This window comes from Polypterus senegalus, chromosome 4 (assembly GCF_016835505.1).
Source record: "Polypterus senegalus isolate Bchr_013 chromosome 4, ASM1683550v1, whole genome shotgun sequence".
In the NCBI taxonomy this organism is placed as follows: Eukaryota; Metazoa; Chordata; class Cladistia; order Polypteriformes; family Polypteridae; genus Polypterus; species Polypterus senegalus.
This window is the reverse complement of record NC_053157.1, coordinates 151,128,090-151,144,262: the sequence shown is the minus strand read 5'-3', so window position 1 is coordinate 151,144,262 and position 16,173 is coordinate 151,128,090.

The following is a 16,173-nucleotide window of genomic DNA, read 5'->3' as shown; positions in this document are numbered from 1 at the left end:
AAACTTGCCATACCAGGAAAGCATTTCAGACATGAACCAGTGCTGTCAGGCAGCACATAATTGTCAGAATGTGGCAAGCTCACAAAACTATGGAAACGTGAAATGGCAGAAAAGTCTGTGCTGAGCTATGTAATTTATTTACGTTGCGATTCCAAGTCAAGTTTTCTGACTTTTTCAGCACCTGCAGTTGTTAAATTTGACATCCCCTCCATCTCGAAATTGTGTAGTGTGGCACTGGATTAAGGAGCTGATTAACAGGCCCAGGTGGATGACTCTCATGTATTTGATGTTCCAGTCCTAGCTTTGTCTGGAGAAACAGACAATAGATCAATTTATTACATACCAAAATATATATCTATGATATTAATAAATGTCTGAAGACAATGCAAAGTTTTATCTGTCATGATGTTTCTCTTTATTTTAAAAAGAATAATTTAATTGTTTTCTGAGAAATATACAATGGAGATCTGTTATCTATTGATTTATTCCTCTATTAATAACCTTGTTACTGGCAAATATACATAAATATGTTAACTTGGAAATGTTTAACTTGCGGTAGAATTTAAGTACAGACAAATACTTAAAAATAAAATTAATTACACTTTTCAAGTGAAACCTATGAGAAAAATAATAATACCTGCTAAGTTTCCTGGAAAAAGGACTGCACTTTTTTCTACCCATTAACAAAAGTAACAGGACATTTAATTAAATAAAATTGCAACTAAATACATCAAATAATTAACATTTTCCTTAAATTATTATGCTTGTTTAAATGATAACTGGCAGCTAGTGAAAACCTAAATTAATACAGTGGGGAATGGGTAGCTATTAAACACAATGCAACAATGCTGTTATCTTCTTGCTGTTTTGATACAGCAAATCCTGCTAATGCTTTCATATTTAACAGAACTGACAGTTGTATTGCTGAAATTTCAGGTAATTCTAATCATTCTTTGTCCACTTTACAGGTAATTAAATGCATTTTATTGTTAATTCTAAATACAATGTGATTGTTATAAAAATAAGAAAATATGATCATAGTCTTCCATTTTTAAATCTCCTCATTGAATTCTAGTTACATTTAGAAATATCTTATGCTGTATATCCTCTTTTTAGCTTAAAATATAAATATATGCAGCAGAATGAATACCAGAACTGAAGGATACTGGCTAGATTTGAAAAGATTTGCCAGTCAATATGAGGGATGACTTCAAAGTGTCAATGTTGACACTTTGTTTCAGTGCAGCATACAACCACTATAGCTCTGATTTAGCTGCTGTATTTGTTTTAGCTGCATTGATGCCTATTCAGTTTGTCATTGTGATAATCATATCTACTCATTTTTAACAACTTCTTTCAGTTTGTTATCTCTCTCTCATCTTATGCTTTGATGTTACTTCTTCCTTTGATCAAATTACATTGGTTTTAATATACTGTATTTCTGTTGCCGTTATAGGGTCAACACCAATGCAAACATTACTAAATTGAATTGAATTCCTTTAATGTCAATGTACTCAGTACAATGAGATTCAACATGCAACTCCTCCATAAAATAATCTTCCTATTAAATAATTAAACGATAATACAACAATAAAAACATATAACATGAAAACACAAGTACAATATTCATAATCTTATAGTGCAAATGGTTCATAAAGTGATTCACATTATGCTACAGTGTTATAGTAGTTGTACAAGTTTACAGTAAGATAATTATAATTGTAAATATGAAGAGTTCTACCAGGAACACTTAAGGCAATGATTGAATGTGTTTATAGCCCTTGAGATTAAACTGCCTCTGAGCCTTGAAGTCTGTGTATGAAAGACACTCTACTGTGTGTTGGATGGAAGAAATTCAAATAAACTGTGGCATGGGTGAGCGGGATCCATGTAGATGCTGGTGACTTTCCTGAAGCAGTGTTTGCTATAAATTTCCTCCAGGGTTGGAAGCTGCACCCTTACAATCCTCTGCATTCTTGAAACAACCCGCTGTAGAAATGTTATAAATCAGCTTGCTTCTAGCAGTTACTTATGACATGTAATATTCCAGTATGACATTCAAATCTGCCTTATTTGTGGCAAAATTGTAAAGGACCCCATGAACAATTTAGGGAAAGTGCACAGTAAAATTCTTTCTCAGTGATGAGAGGGTGCTCAGAGTAAAGTGTAAGGTTCTTATGAAGCTTTACATGCACTAGGGCACTGAAGTGTTTGTTTTGGGAGATTTCCATCTATTAATGGGCTTATTGTTAAGTATGGACTCATTGATGTTGGTAAGACTTAAAATCTACTTGTTGTGGCTAGAATACAGATGGGTAAGTCTTATAGTGGTCTGCTATGGCCAACCTTGAATTACTACTTCACACAAATTTGTTGATAAGTCCAGCTAAGTAAAGAAGACCATCCTGAACAGTGAGATTTCTTGCTTAGGTGGTGGCAAACTGGATTGACAGATGCAGTATAACATCATGAACCCACTGTTGAGTAAGTCCCTGTTTGCCATAAGGCGTATAGAATGTCCCCTCTGAAAAGAAGAGTAATTAATGGAGTGGGTCAATCAGGTGTTGGTGGATGGGGTGATCGATCCATCCTTTTGGCATGGGCTACTAATTCTACGTCTGTTACAGGGATTTGAACAAAAAGACCCATCACATCATTCACCTCATGCCACTCAATCACAACATACTAGAGACATTGTATGGCTTGGTGATGTTCAGTTCACTGGATGTAAAAATCAGAGTATTGGCAGTTGAGGATGAGGAACAGATGGCAGTATTCCTCCTGGAACTGGCCTTTCCCAGTTTTATGTGATACCCTACGGTTTTAAAAATGCCAGGGCATTATTCCAGCATTTTATGAAACAGGTCTTCCTGAGTTTTCATCAGGAAGATGTACTGTGTCTATATCAACAACTCTCTCTGCCTAATGACATGTAAAGGATTTGGAGAGCATCTTCCAGTGGCTACATAAGGGTCATAAAACCAAAAAGTTTATATCAACTCACCTTTCACAGTCATTTGGTGTCAATGGACACAAGCCAACTCTTGCTGGAGATGGCTGAGTAGTTCCTCAAGTTTATTCCAAGGTTTGCTGACAGCGTGATTCCTTTGTTCCATCTGTGGAGGAAAGGGTCTCCTTGGAAGTGAATGCAATGTATTTCCAGTCATGTCATGGCCAAATCCAACTTTAACATTTCAAGCACAATTATTACCTTACTGTTGTGTTGGCTATCAAGAATTGGTTCAATTTCCTTGAAGGAACAATATTTGATGTTTACAATGATCACAAGGTTCTAATTTGGAAACATAATAGCCTGATGGCCACATCTAGGCTTTCTAAGTGGGTGTTACTTCTCTAACAATTTTCATTCAATGTGTGCCTTTATAAAAAATGTGCAAATGTCTTCCCAGATGCATTGTCCAGAATGCATAGGTTAGTGTCTACAATATGATAGATAACAGTTTATACCTCTTGTTCAGAATATCTACAGAACAAGCAGGGCACAGTACTGTCACAAGTCACAAGCCACCAGTCCTCTATGTTGGGGATTAAAAGAGGGTAATTGAGAGAGAGCTGACCACATACATGATAAGGAACTCCAGATGTAGTTGTAACATCATGTACTGTCAAAGGAACACGCATTTGTCAGTTGGTAGGTGGCCATTATCAGCTGGTAATTCCTGAATTGCATGTAGCTGAGTTTATACAGTACTACCATGACACATTGGATCACATGGTCACATATGGCATAGGATGACCATTTTTGAGTGTGTGATGGTGATGTGGTGGCTTATGGTTTGCAAGGGCATCTGGTCCCATGTCTAATCTTGTCTGCCAACAATAAAAGACCCTGCCTCGACTCCTCTCTGGACATCTACAGCTTATCACTATAACATTATCAGAAGACTTCCTTGGCCAGGATCTAATGGGACTATTTCCTGTCAGTAAAGAGAGGAAGACTTTACTGAATGTGGTTATGCACGGTTTTACTAGGCGGCAGGTGCAATTCCTTTAGCTAATGCGAAAGCCAAGAAGGTGTCCTCTACTCTTAAAGATGAAATATTCACCTAAAAGAGTGCAGAAGAAAACAATGCCTGACAGTGACCTGTAGTTTCCTGGCTCAGTTGCTGGAAAGTTATGGTAGTTTACCAGAAGACCAAAGATTACCATCCCTGAATCTAATTGCACTGAGCAAGTAAAACAGTAAAACCTGGAATACAACAATAGCATCCTTTATTGGAAACCACTATAAGGAGCAGAAAAAATGACTGCCTGAACTCCAGATTGCATTAAATGTGGTGGGGCTTGCGCTTAAATCCTTTAATGGTAGCTTTCCATTTGTTTTCTGACAATTAGATTTTTCAGAACTATACACAGCTGCAGAGGTGCATATTAAAAATTATACTCTTCATTAAGTTATTTAAATCAGAGAGATTTTGTGGCACTCATTTGTTAAATTTAACACATATACAAGCAATTAGTCTGAGTCAGATATATAAAGCATCATCGTCAGTATTGCCAGAATCTCTTACTAAGTGGCTAAACTGAAAAAGCAGAAAAAAAAAAAAATAGACCATACCTGATTCTAACAAGCAGAAACTTTGTTGTTTCACTTTAATAAATTAATTCATATGGGAAATGGTATAAAAGAAATCCATTTCACCCCAAATAAATGGCTTATTGGCATCCAAAGAGAACAAAATCTTCAGGAGTTCAGATATTATATACGGTATTAATTTAACAGGAATTCATTAATTTTGACTAGAACATGGGGACACAATCAGAAACTTGTTAATGGTACATTTCACACAAACATTAGTACGCTTTTCTTCACAGTTGAACTTTAGAAACCTTCAAAACTTTACTTGATGTTGTTTTGGTGGAATAAAGCGAATAGGACTGGTGGGCTTTGTTGGGGTTGGGCAGAATAGCTTTTTCTTATCCAGATTGTTCTAATGTTCAAATTTACACATGTCATAAGTTTTAAAATAACCTTTGATAAATCAGACCTAGTTTATGCGGAAAGCCATACTTTCTCACTTGAAATTGCAACAGACTTGCTTAGAACAGTAATATCAGCATTTTGAAGGGAGTGTGATCTTCAGAATTTGTAGCTTTTTGATTTTTATTTTATTTTTCAAAAATGTAATGTTTTAAGTACAGATATCGTTTCTCATTTTAGGAGCTGAGAGATCATTAATGGTATATTTTTTTAATTTCATTATGTTTTTATCTGGAATTGTGTCTTTTGCAAACATTTTACAGCTTCTGAAATTTGGTGGTTAATCTGATTCATTTAGTGTAAAAATGTAAGGTAATATCTTAATGTCTAAATTTTTGGGAAAACTCTGTATTTGACCTTGTCACACATGTGTGATTGGGAGGCAGCTAAAGGGCCTGAATAATAATAGTACCATGCAAGACCAGGGGGTGGTGAGCTGCACTGATTTTCTCTCTTAATCCTCTGCAGACCATCCACAGGAAATCCCGTTAGGTTCTGGCACCATTGATGACATCACTTCCTATATAGGTGCTATTGATGATGTCACTTCTGGGTCTGGGGCTATGGATGATGTCACTTCCGGTCCTGATGACATCACTTCTGGTTCCAATCCCGATGTCATCACTTCCTGCCCCGCCCTTTAAAGCCACCATTTTCTCAAACTCATATCAGTTCTGTTTTGGACTCAAACCTGTGTAGAACTCAAACAAAATTACACATTTGCAGCCAAGGCATAATACACGGGTGGCAGCCCCAAAACTTTTTGATGTTGTGTGACTGTTTTTGTGACAACACTTGTTTTGATTTTATACAGAAGAGTATATCACAAGACAGAACTGTAATGTACCAAATTGCTCCCTGATAAAAAAGTTAATTTTCTGTTGTCCATATTTTTTAAACTTGCAGGAGTAATATTTGTAATTGTAAGAGCCAATTTTTAGAAAGTTAAAGTTTTGAGTTAAACTCATATTAATGTTTGCTTAATTTGAATAGGATATAAATTTCTTCCATAGTCATAGACAATGGTATAGTCTTTTCCCCCTATAAGTTAGTAAGAGATAGAACCTTCTTACTATAACTGAGAAACAGTGTGATAATAGTTCAGTTGTTGTGTTTAGAACAGGTCCCAGTACATAGGGATTTAAAGGACCCATTTTTTACTCAGAGATGGGATAAGCATACAGTTTTCTGACCATTATGAAATGGTTGAGAAACATTATTATTAAATGGTTCAGAAATGATAAGTAAATAGTAATGATTTGAGATGTAACAAGATTAAGATTAGTACTGAACTTTTCTTAACATGAATTTTTTCCCTTTTTGCTATTTTAATTTTCTTTTTTGTGTGAACTGTTTTACTTTGAAACTTAAGTAAACTTTTAAAAACGAAGATATTTTGTCTGTGGAATCATTTCTGCACGTCCCATTCTATGAGTTAGAGCTGCTGAACTTTGGTAACTTTGGAAAAACGCAGCTACATTTTTGTCAGAAAACTTGCCATCTGAAGGCCTTGAACTTGAACTGGAATCTACCATCTGAGGACAGAGGACACTTCTGCTCCAGAACTCGTTAACGAAAGAAAAAGAACTGAGTCATTCAGAGGTACTGTGCTCTTATCTTCTATCTCTGCATTATTTTAAATGAAAGCAAAGCAAGAAGATTTAAGAGACTGGGATATTATAAAAGACTTTGTGGATGATCGGTTCTGCTTTTGCGTGAGTCATGGAAGCCTCACTGTAAGGAAGTCGTCTGTTGTCAGAGTTCGACTGTGACGTTTGTTGCTGTCAGGAAATGCGCTGTCAATTATTCGAATTGCTGTCATAGCAATGTCTAAGCATAGCTCAAGTGAAGTTGGTAGTGATCTGAGTACAGACTCAAAGCCAGAGAATGTAATTGGAGATCTTAAAGATCATATAAGTAGAAGGAAAGATCAGCTTTCCGTGCTTATGACTGAAATCGACAACCTTAAAGATACTAAAGAAAATCTTGTAGAAGTAGAGCAAAAGCTTGGAATCCTTCATGAGACACACAGTCAGATTGAGAAGCTGAATAAAAGATTGCTATCAGCACTAAGTAAAGAAGGCGCAATTAAGAAACAGAAAACAGCATTCGCAGAAAGCTCTAAGAACTGGAATAAATTTATCGATGCTACAGCAACCTGGCTGAAAGATACAAAGAGTTTTTTAGCACATTCATCTAATGAACAGCTAGAACGAAATCACTCAGAAACCAGAGTCCCGCGAGCTTCTCAGCTGAAGCATGCAATCAATATTAAATGTGGCTTGTCATCCAAGCTAAGTGCTGCAGAATCTCCTGCAGCAGTGTTGGCTGAACAATCGACAAAGGTTAGATGAACTTGAGTCCGAAAGGCAGGTACAGTCAGCAGCTGCCGCAGGGCAGTCATTGTCATATGGACACGGTCTTATTGATATGTTATTTCAGAATCAAGCCGAATATCTACAAAATCAATCCAAATGTCAGAAAGTAATCACTGAAATGACTAAATCGCTAACTGATCAAAAAATAACACCTGCTCCAGCACCTCCTGCGCCGCGTGGTGAAGTACCACAGAGACAGGTCCCTTTATTTTCAGGTGACCCACTGGCTTATGCAAACTTCATCAGAGCCTTTGATCACGCTGTAGGTGACATATTAGTAGACTCACAAGATAAATTAGATTATCTGATCCAGTACACTAGAGGTTCTCCTCAAGAAATGGTTAAAGGCTGTTCACGAATGTTACCAGATGCAGGCTACTTAGAAGCCAGAAGGTTGCTTGAAAGATATTATGGCAATGAGTTATTCATATCAGACGCATATCTCGATAAAGTATCAAAATGGCCTCAGATAAAGCAAAACGATGGGGAGGCTCTGAGAGATTATGCTAACTTCCTCTTAATCTGCATGAACACTATAAATGATTCAGGGAATGGTGGAGAAATCAATAACAGACATAATGTGCGTGCTGTCCTTAAGAAACTTCCATTTTCTTTGAGAAACGAATGGAATGCTTACAATCTTCAAGATAATAAACAGAGACCTGACATGCCTGAACTAATTAACTTTTTGCATCGCAAAGCTGAAATGCTGTTACAGCCTGTGCACAGTGCAGTTTCACAAGGCTACACTGGTATAGAGAAAAAAGTAGGTCTCCTCTTAAGTGCAACCACAGATCAGGAGATATTTTCACCGCAAGTGTTTCTGATGCTGCTGAAAAGGGGACTCAAGAAACCTGGGTCAAAAAGACTGTTAATGATACATGTGCATTTAAAAATCCTTGTGTATTCTGCAGTGGCCAGCATACTGTTGCTGAGTGTAGTAAAATCAAGGAACTGCCACATAAAGAAAGAATTGACTTTTTAAAATCTAAAGGTTTATGTTTTCGCTGTCTCAAACAGGGGCACCTTGGTAAGAACTGTAAAGAAAGAATGAAATGTCAGACATGTTCTATTCAGTACCCAGATACCCTGCATATCAAAAATGAGAGTGGAGCAACAGCTAAAGTTACAGCCAGTGTGGCAACATCTACTGAAAGGGAAAATGAGACTGGAACTTGTGCCTTTACTGGGGCCGGAGAAGAATGCGCACTGCAAGTGGTTCCTGTTAAGGTAAAATCTAAGAAAACTGAAAGGTATGTAGAAACATATGCCTTTATAGACCTCGGCAGTACAGTAACAATTTGCACTGAAAGGCTCCAGAGACAATTAAGCCTTCAAGAGAGAAGAACACAAGTATTCTTCAAAACTATGAGTAATTATGATGATGATTTAAAAAGGCTAACTCAATGTTCTGTCTTATCAGATTTACAAGTTTGTAGTCTCAATGATGATGAGTATATTGATTTGCCAAAGGTCTTTACACAGGTCTCCATTCCAGTGAACAGAGAATGTATTCCACTACAAGAAGATATCGATAAGTGGGTATATCTTAAAGAGGTACGTCTATTTCATATTGACTCTGATATTGATCTTTTAATAGGAATCAACTACCCAGAAATCTTTGAGCAGTCATGAATCATACAATACAATACAATACAATTTATTTTTGTATAGCCCAAAATCACACAAGGAGTACCGCAATGGGCTTTAACAGGCCCTGCCTCTTGACAGCCCCCCAACCTTGACTCTCTAAGAAGAAAAGGAACAACTCCCAAAATAACCCCAGTAGGGAAAAAATGGAAGAAACCTCGGGAAAGGCAGTTCAAAGAGAGACCCCTTTCCAGGTAGGTTGGGCGTGCAGTGGGTGTCAAAAAGAAGGGGGTCAGTACAATACAATATACAGAAAACAACCCATTTGGCCATTCCACAGCTGAAACAGTGCTGGGCCAGCCAATCCAATGAAAGGACCTCTCTTTCCCATGATTCCAGCGATCCTCCATCATGGATGACTTTACCATAGGCAGGCACAACAACTTGGCAGGTGGGCTGTGGCACCAAGTGCCACATTTGAGTACCGAGAAGAGAAACAGAATAGGTGAGGGTTAGTATCAAATTATAACTATCATGTTACTTATGTTTTAGTGCTAATGACTGACAACAGAGATGCAGTATGTACAGTTAATCATCAGCTCTAGTCAGGATATGCTAAACTGAAGTAGTGAGTCTTCAGCCGGGATTTAAAAGCTGAGACCGAAGGGGCATCTCTTATAGTAGCAGGCAGACCATTCCAGAGTTTAGGGGCCCCGTAACTAAAAGCTCGACCTCCCACTGTTATTTTATTAACCCTTAGAATCATAAGCAGACCGGCATCTTGAGATCTTAATGTGTGCTCTGGTTTGTAAGTCATACCTAGCCAAGCAGATGGACCTCATGTTATGAAGACTATACTTGGATGGGTGGTTGGTGGACCATACAAAGAGATAGATGACCTCGCAAATCAAAGAGGTAAGCTGCCCAAACATTCAATCAATCGTGTGTCAATAACAGAGATTGAAGATTTTCCAGAGCGCAGCTGTGAAGAAAAAGAGGAGATGTCGCAGGAGGACATCAAGTTCATGTTCATAGCCTCAGAATCTGCAAGACTGGTAGGTGGCCACTATTGTTTAAATTTGCCTTTGAAGGATGAAGCACTTAAAATGCAGAATAACCGCATGAAGATGGAGTGTGGGAAAGACAAATCAGAAGCATAAGAAAGATCTTAAATTCCATACTAAACCAACAAACACTCAATGATGAAAACCTTCCTTCAATGATGTGTAAAGTGGAATCAATACTCAATAACAGGCCCCTTACAAAGACATCAGATGACCCAAATGATTTAGAACCACTCACATCCAATCACTTGTTATTAATGAAGACACAACCTGAAATGCCACCTGAACTCGTTTCAGAAAATGCCCAAGAAGATGCTGGAAAAAAATGAAATACATGGCTTACTTGTTTTGGAAAAGATGGACTAAAGAATATTTGCCAATAATTCAAGAACATCAAAAATGGCTTGCACCAAGAAGAAATTTTGAGCCAGGGGATGTTGTTTTAATTGTAGATAAAGCTACATCTCACAATTCCTGGGTAATGGGTCGAGTCATCAAGATAATGCCAGATGCCAAAGGTGTAGTCAGAAGAGTTTGTGTGCAGACCAAAACCAGCACACTGTATATACCAATGAATAAACTGTGCCTGCTTCAAGAAACAGCGAATGTTTGAAATAAGAAATTTTTTAAATATTTGTTTGCAGTGTTATTGCTAGTGATTTGAAAACAATAGTTAATGTAAAAGTAAAGTTAATGGGCTCATATTGAAGTAAAGTATACAGTAGTAATTGTCTCCACTCCAGCATAGGCAATTAAGGGCCGGAAATGTAAGAGCCAATTTTAGAAAGTTAACGTTTTGAGCTAAACTCATATTAATGTTTGCTTAATTTGAATAGAATATAAATTTATTCTATAGTCATAGACAATGGTATAGTCTTTTCCCCCTATAAGTTAGTAAGAGATAGAACCTTCTTACTATAACTGAGAAACAGTGTGATAATAGTTCAGTTGTTGTGTTTAGAACAGGTCCCAGTACATAGGGATTTAAAGGACCCATTTTTTACTCAGAGATGGGATAAGCATACAGTTTTCTGACCATTATGAAATGGTTGAGAAACATTATTATTAAATGGTTCAGAAATGATAAGTAAATAGTAATGATTTGAGATGTAACAAGATTAAACTTAGAACTGAACTTTTCTTAACATTAATATTTTCCCTTTTTGCTATTTTAATTTTCTTTTTTGTGTGAACTGTTTTAATTTGAATCTTAACTAAACTTTTAAAAATGAAGATATTTTGTCTGTGGAATCATTTCTGCGCGTCAGGCTTTTGTTGAATCCCATTTTTTGAGTTGAAGCTGCTGAACTTTGGTAACTTTGGAAAAATGCAGCTACAGTAATAATATTCAAGAGTTGCCATTCTTTATTGGATTTTTACCATGTCCATTGTATGAATGGCACATTATAAGTTATATTTATTTAATTTTTTTGTGATCCAGATGATGAACTTTGTTTGGAAAGCTGGGATTTTTCAAATCAGATAGGTATTTTGAATTCCTCATCAGATCTCAAAATGAAATCATTTTGTTGTGGTTTTTAGATTCTGCTCAAACATGACCTCTACAATATTCAATCAAATTGTCCCGAATGTTTGCAACAGAGATGCTCATGAGTGGAGGAAGTTTCAGTCTATTGGTAGTGATTTATGCTTAACTAATTAATTTTGCACTGTAGGATTAAACTGTGTCACCGGTGGTTTATTAAAATCAAGTGTTATCATGAGCTCTGTGTAAGGTGGAGTATGGTCAGAGATTACAAAGCCATCAAAAACAGCAAAAAACCAACTTATAATCAATAAATAATCAATTTGTGAGTAGCTACAGAAGAGTAAATGACTTATAGTCTTGAGTGCAGACGTAGAAACCTCCATGTTTTTCTTTTTTTAAGAAATCTTGAGTTGAGGTCTGTATGTATAGCAGTGTCCTTGGCAGGGTTTAAGACCCAATCAAACTCTCTGGCCAGCATATATTTGTAGTTACACATTTAGGAATAAAGGAATTCACTGCTGTCCTCATTTAATGTGTAAAGACTTGCCAGAATCATTCTAGCTTTATGCTTTCATAGAACTAAGATGAAATACAACCTTTCCTTTCAATATACTGTATACTTCATATTCTTACAATATAAAAAGCTTAAATAATATATGACTTCAATTTGAAACCTTCAAAAAATGTAAAATGTCAAACAGTAATACTAGAAATGATTACAGTTACACAGATGTCAGTATGATAGTAGAGTGATATTACTGATATTTACATTAACAGAATATACATTAATGATAAAAAACATGTTGCAACTTTCAAACAGAGTCGACAAAGAAGCCAGTACTGGATTCGTACATTTTGTAGTAGCTGCTTCATCGTAAACAGATACTTCTTAAGACTGTACTGTAATTGAGGAACACCAAAACACTTCATACCAAAGTATTCTTTCATTCTGGCATAATGGAATATCTCTATATCAAAGACGCCTTAATGCAAATATTTAATTAAGGTAAATTTCAAAAAGCCTCTGATCGATCTAAAACATATAGTTGCCTTTCTTATTAACCTTCATGGGAAATCTAACAATACAAAGAGAGTAACTATGCAGTCCAGTTTTTGTTTTTCTTTCTACTCTTTATATTTAAATTTAAAGAGTTTGGTGCCAGGCTGAGAAGCAGAACTGAAAAGTTAGTCTTCTCTGAAGTTCTGCTTGTTTCCAGTACAGGTAACATTGAGGAGATTAGAAGGCTTAAAACATGGCTCTGACACTGGTGTAGGATAGAAGGGTACAGATTTATTACTCCTTTTGGAACAAGTGGGACTTGTTCTGCCACGGCAAGTTAGATCTGAACTGAAGGGGCACCAATGTGTTGGGGAGGCACATGAGTAGGTTAGCCAAGGCTTGTTTAAACTAGGGAATGAGGGTCAGGGAGTTTAGGACAGGATAGTTTTAGAACTGTACAAGAAAGAACAAACAATAGTGTAAAAATAAACAGGCATAGTAATATAAATTCTAGCCCAAAGTTTAAGTGCAAAAGCAAGATAAGTAGCACATTAAAAATAGCTTGCCTTAATGCTAGAAGTACCAAAAATAAAACAAGGGATCTGAAGTTGCATGTAGCTGAGCATAATTATGATATTATAGCAATAACAGAAACCTGGCTAAATAACAAAGATGGGGATGAGTGTACACATTTTTAGGAAGGACAGACAGAACAGAAAAGGGGGTGAGGTTGCTGTTTATGTCAAACAGAATTTAAATGCAAGTCCTCTTCAGTTGGACGATGAGCCACATCTTGGTGAGGACATTTTGATTCAGTCTGGAAAGCATTAGGGAAAGAGGCCTTATTTTAGGAGTGTGTTATAGACCGCTCAATACAAACAATAATCTTAATGTACATCTTTTTAGTAATATTAAAAAGGGAATATTATAGTCATTAGGGACTTTTAACTACCTGAATATCAATCGGTCTAACCTTACAGATAGCAGAGCACAAGGGTTTTTAGGCATAATTATTGACAGTTTTTTACACAGTATGTTAAAGCACCAATGTGAGGGTAAGCCTGTCTAGATTTAGTATTTTGTAATAATCAGGATAGAATTAAGGTTGTAGAGGTGATTGAACCGCTAGGGTCAAGTGACCATAACAGGGCTCCAGACAAAAGTTGCCCACACATTGGGAAGTTTTTCTTCACACAGAGAACCATAGACACATGGAATAAGTTACCAAGTTGTGTTGTAGACAGTAAGACTTTAGGGAAAAATGAACTTGATGTTATTTTGGAAGGATTAGGTAGATAAGACTGGGAAGCTTTGTTGTGCTGAATGGTATGTTCACTCTAAATTGTTCTAAGTTTCTAAATGTTCATGCTAATAGTATTTACAAAGCCCCATTAATCTGTATTTTTTCACAGTTTTGATGAGTATACTAACTGCTAAATTGTGTCATTTTTACATTTTTTGACTGTCTGTGCAGCATTCAAAACATCCTTACTATAAATAGCACAAATTAAAAATTTCCTGAATTGCATTGACTTGAGTATAGCAAGGTGGCACAGTGGATAATGAGAATAACATATTGTTTTTACCATGGGTTTTTTCTGAGATACTGTAATTAAACAAGTTCAGCAGCAATCACTGTTTTCCATTATTTATTATATTATTAGTATTATTTAAAGGGTTTTGAATTTTTCTATCATAATTTCAAGAGGAAAAAAGACAGTGGTGTGTACCACTTTTTTTGATCCTTAGTCACCATATCCCCACTGTAGATTCACTCACCTTTTGCAGACTGACACAAAAAGCCTCTCTTATCCATCACATCCTGCCTACCCTGTATTCATTCTGTTTCCATCTTATAAATGGCATACAGTAGGCCAATCAAGACCAGAACTCTCAGATTTAATTAAAATACTGCAATTATGGACATGGTGTAAGATGCTTGAACTTAACAATTTGACCACAAAAGCTGTCTGCAATAATCTGATGAATATGACTAAATATGACAGTGCTTAATTTGATGATTTGATGCTTGTGGACTATTAGGTAATGATGATTACTGTTAGTGTTGTCCTTATATTGTATGCTTCTATTGCTGTTTTAATTTTTATGAGCATCACCAAATCAAATTGCATGCAAATGACATTGTTATGACAATAAATACATTCTTTACCATTTACTTTTACTGTGTTGGATGTGTAGCTGGTATGTTCCTCATGTGTGCATGCAGGTTTCCTGTGGAGACTCAGGTTTTTCATCAGACTTCAAAGTCATGATGTTCAGTTAACAGACAACTCTAAAGTGTCTGAGTACTGTGGCTGCGTACATAGGTATGTCTTGTGACAACCTGGCATACTGTCAAGAGACTGTCTTTGCACCAAGTGAAAAAGTGGGCTCAGAAAATGGATAGATGGTTAGTTGTTTCTGTCACTCTTGTGTTATTATTTAAGACCGCTTATGCAGTCATTCACAAAGACATTTAAAAGAAATGATACATTTAAGCACCTACGAGAAAACTGTTACCATCCAGTTGACCTGACATGTTGTATGTGTACAGTGAGCGTTAGAAAAGTAGTAATTAATGTATACTAAGTCTTTGTGAAATATTCACCAGGGAACAATAGAGGTAGAAGTACAAAGTCCAAAAACAAAGCCAGCTAACACACACTGCCTAGAATCAAATATCGGAAGTACTAAAAATAAGTAAATAAATAAATCAATAAAAGTATGGTCCTGGGTTTGTACAAGAGAACAATAAATAGAAATGAAAATACACCATGTTAAACCACAATGAACCAGTATAAGGTTATATATATATATATATATATATATATATATATATATATATATACAGTCTATATATATATATATATATATATATATATATATACAGTCTATATATATATATATATATATATATATATATATATAAATGTGTGTGTGTGCATGCACATGTGTATGTATGCAAAGAGAGAGCTACTGTACCTAAGAAGCATATAGTTAGAGGGAGAACAAAGTCATTAGAATATGAGGGTAAATTCAAAGCCCAATTAACCATTGGGTATTAAGTCAGTGTAATTTTAGAGTAACAGAATTAAAGGCTCTGGATAAAGGTATAGTAGTGCATACTACATGATTACTAGTATCAGTAGACCAGAGAGGGGTCACCCAAGTGTAAGAATGCAAGCAATTGTTGTAGATTGGTACAAGCCCACCATCTGCTAGCTAGACATTGGTAAGGAGGAACAGATGACTCTAGGATACTGCAATCAGAAATGTGCTTCCAAATTTGTAGCTTAGTCAGATCTCCAAATTGGTTTCAATTCACCCAGTTAATCATTCCCATCAAAATAATAACTGAAAAAGTCCCACTTATGATTGCTTATATTCTTTCACAATACTATAAACTTATTTCATTATTCCGCAAACATATTCCATGCTGTCACAGCAATAATAATGCACATGAAAAACTGTGTAATGACCCAGGGGGTGTGAGAGATGTAAGAATGGAATTAGCCACTTTATGCCAGTTGCTGCTGATGTGGTCCTAAAAAGGACTTAATGGAGTTTTCACCTGCCATTTCTACCACACCCAGATACTTACAGCTGCTTTGTCCTTTTGCCCACTCATGCATACTGCCTAGCTCCACCTC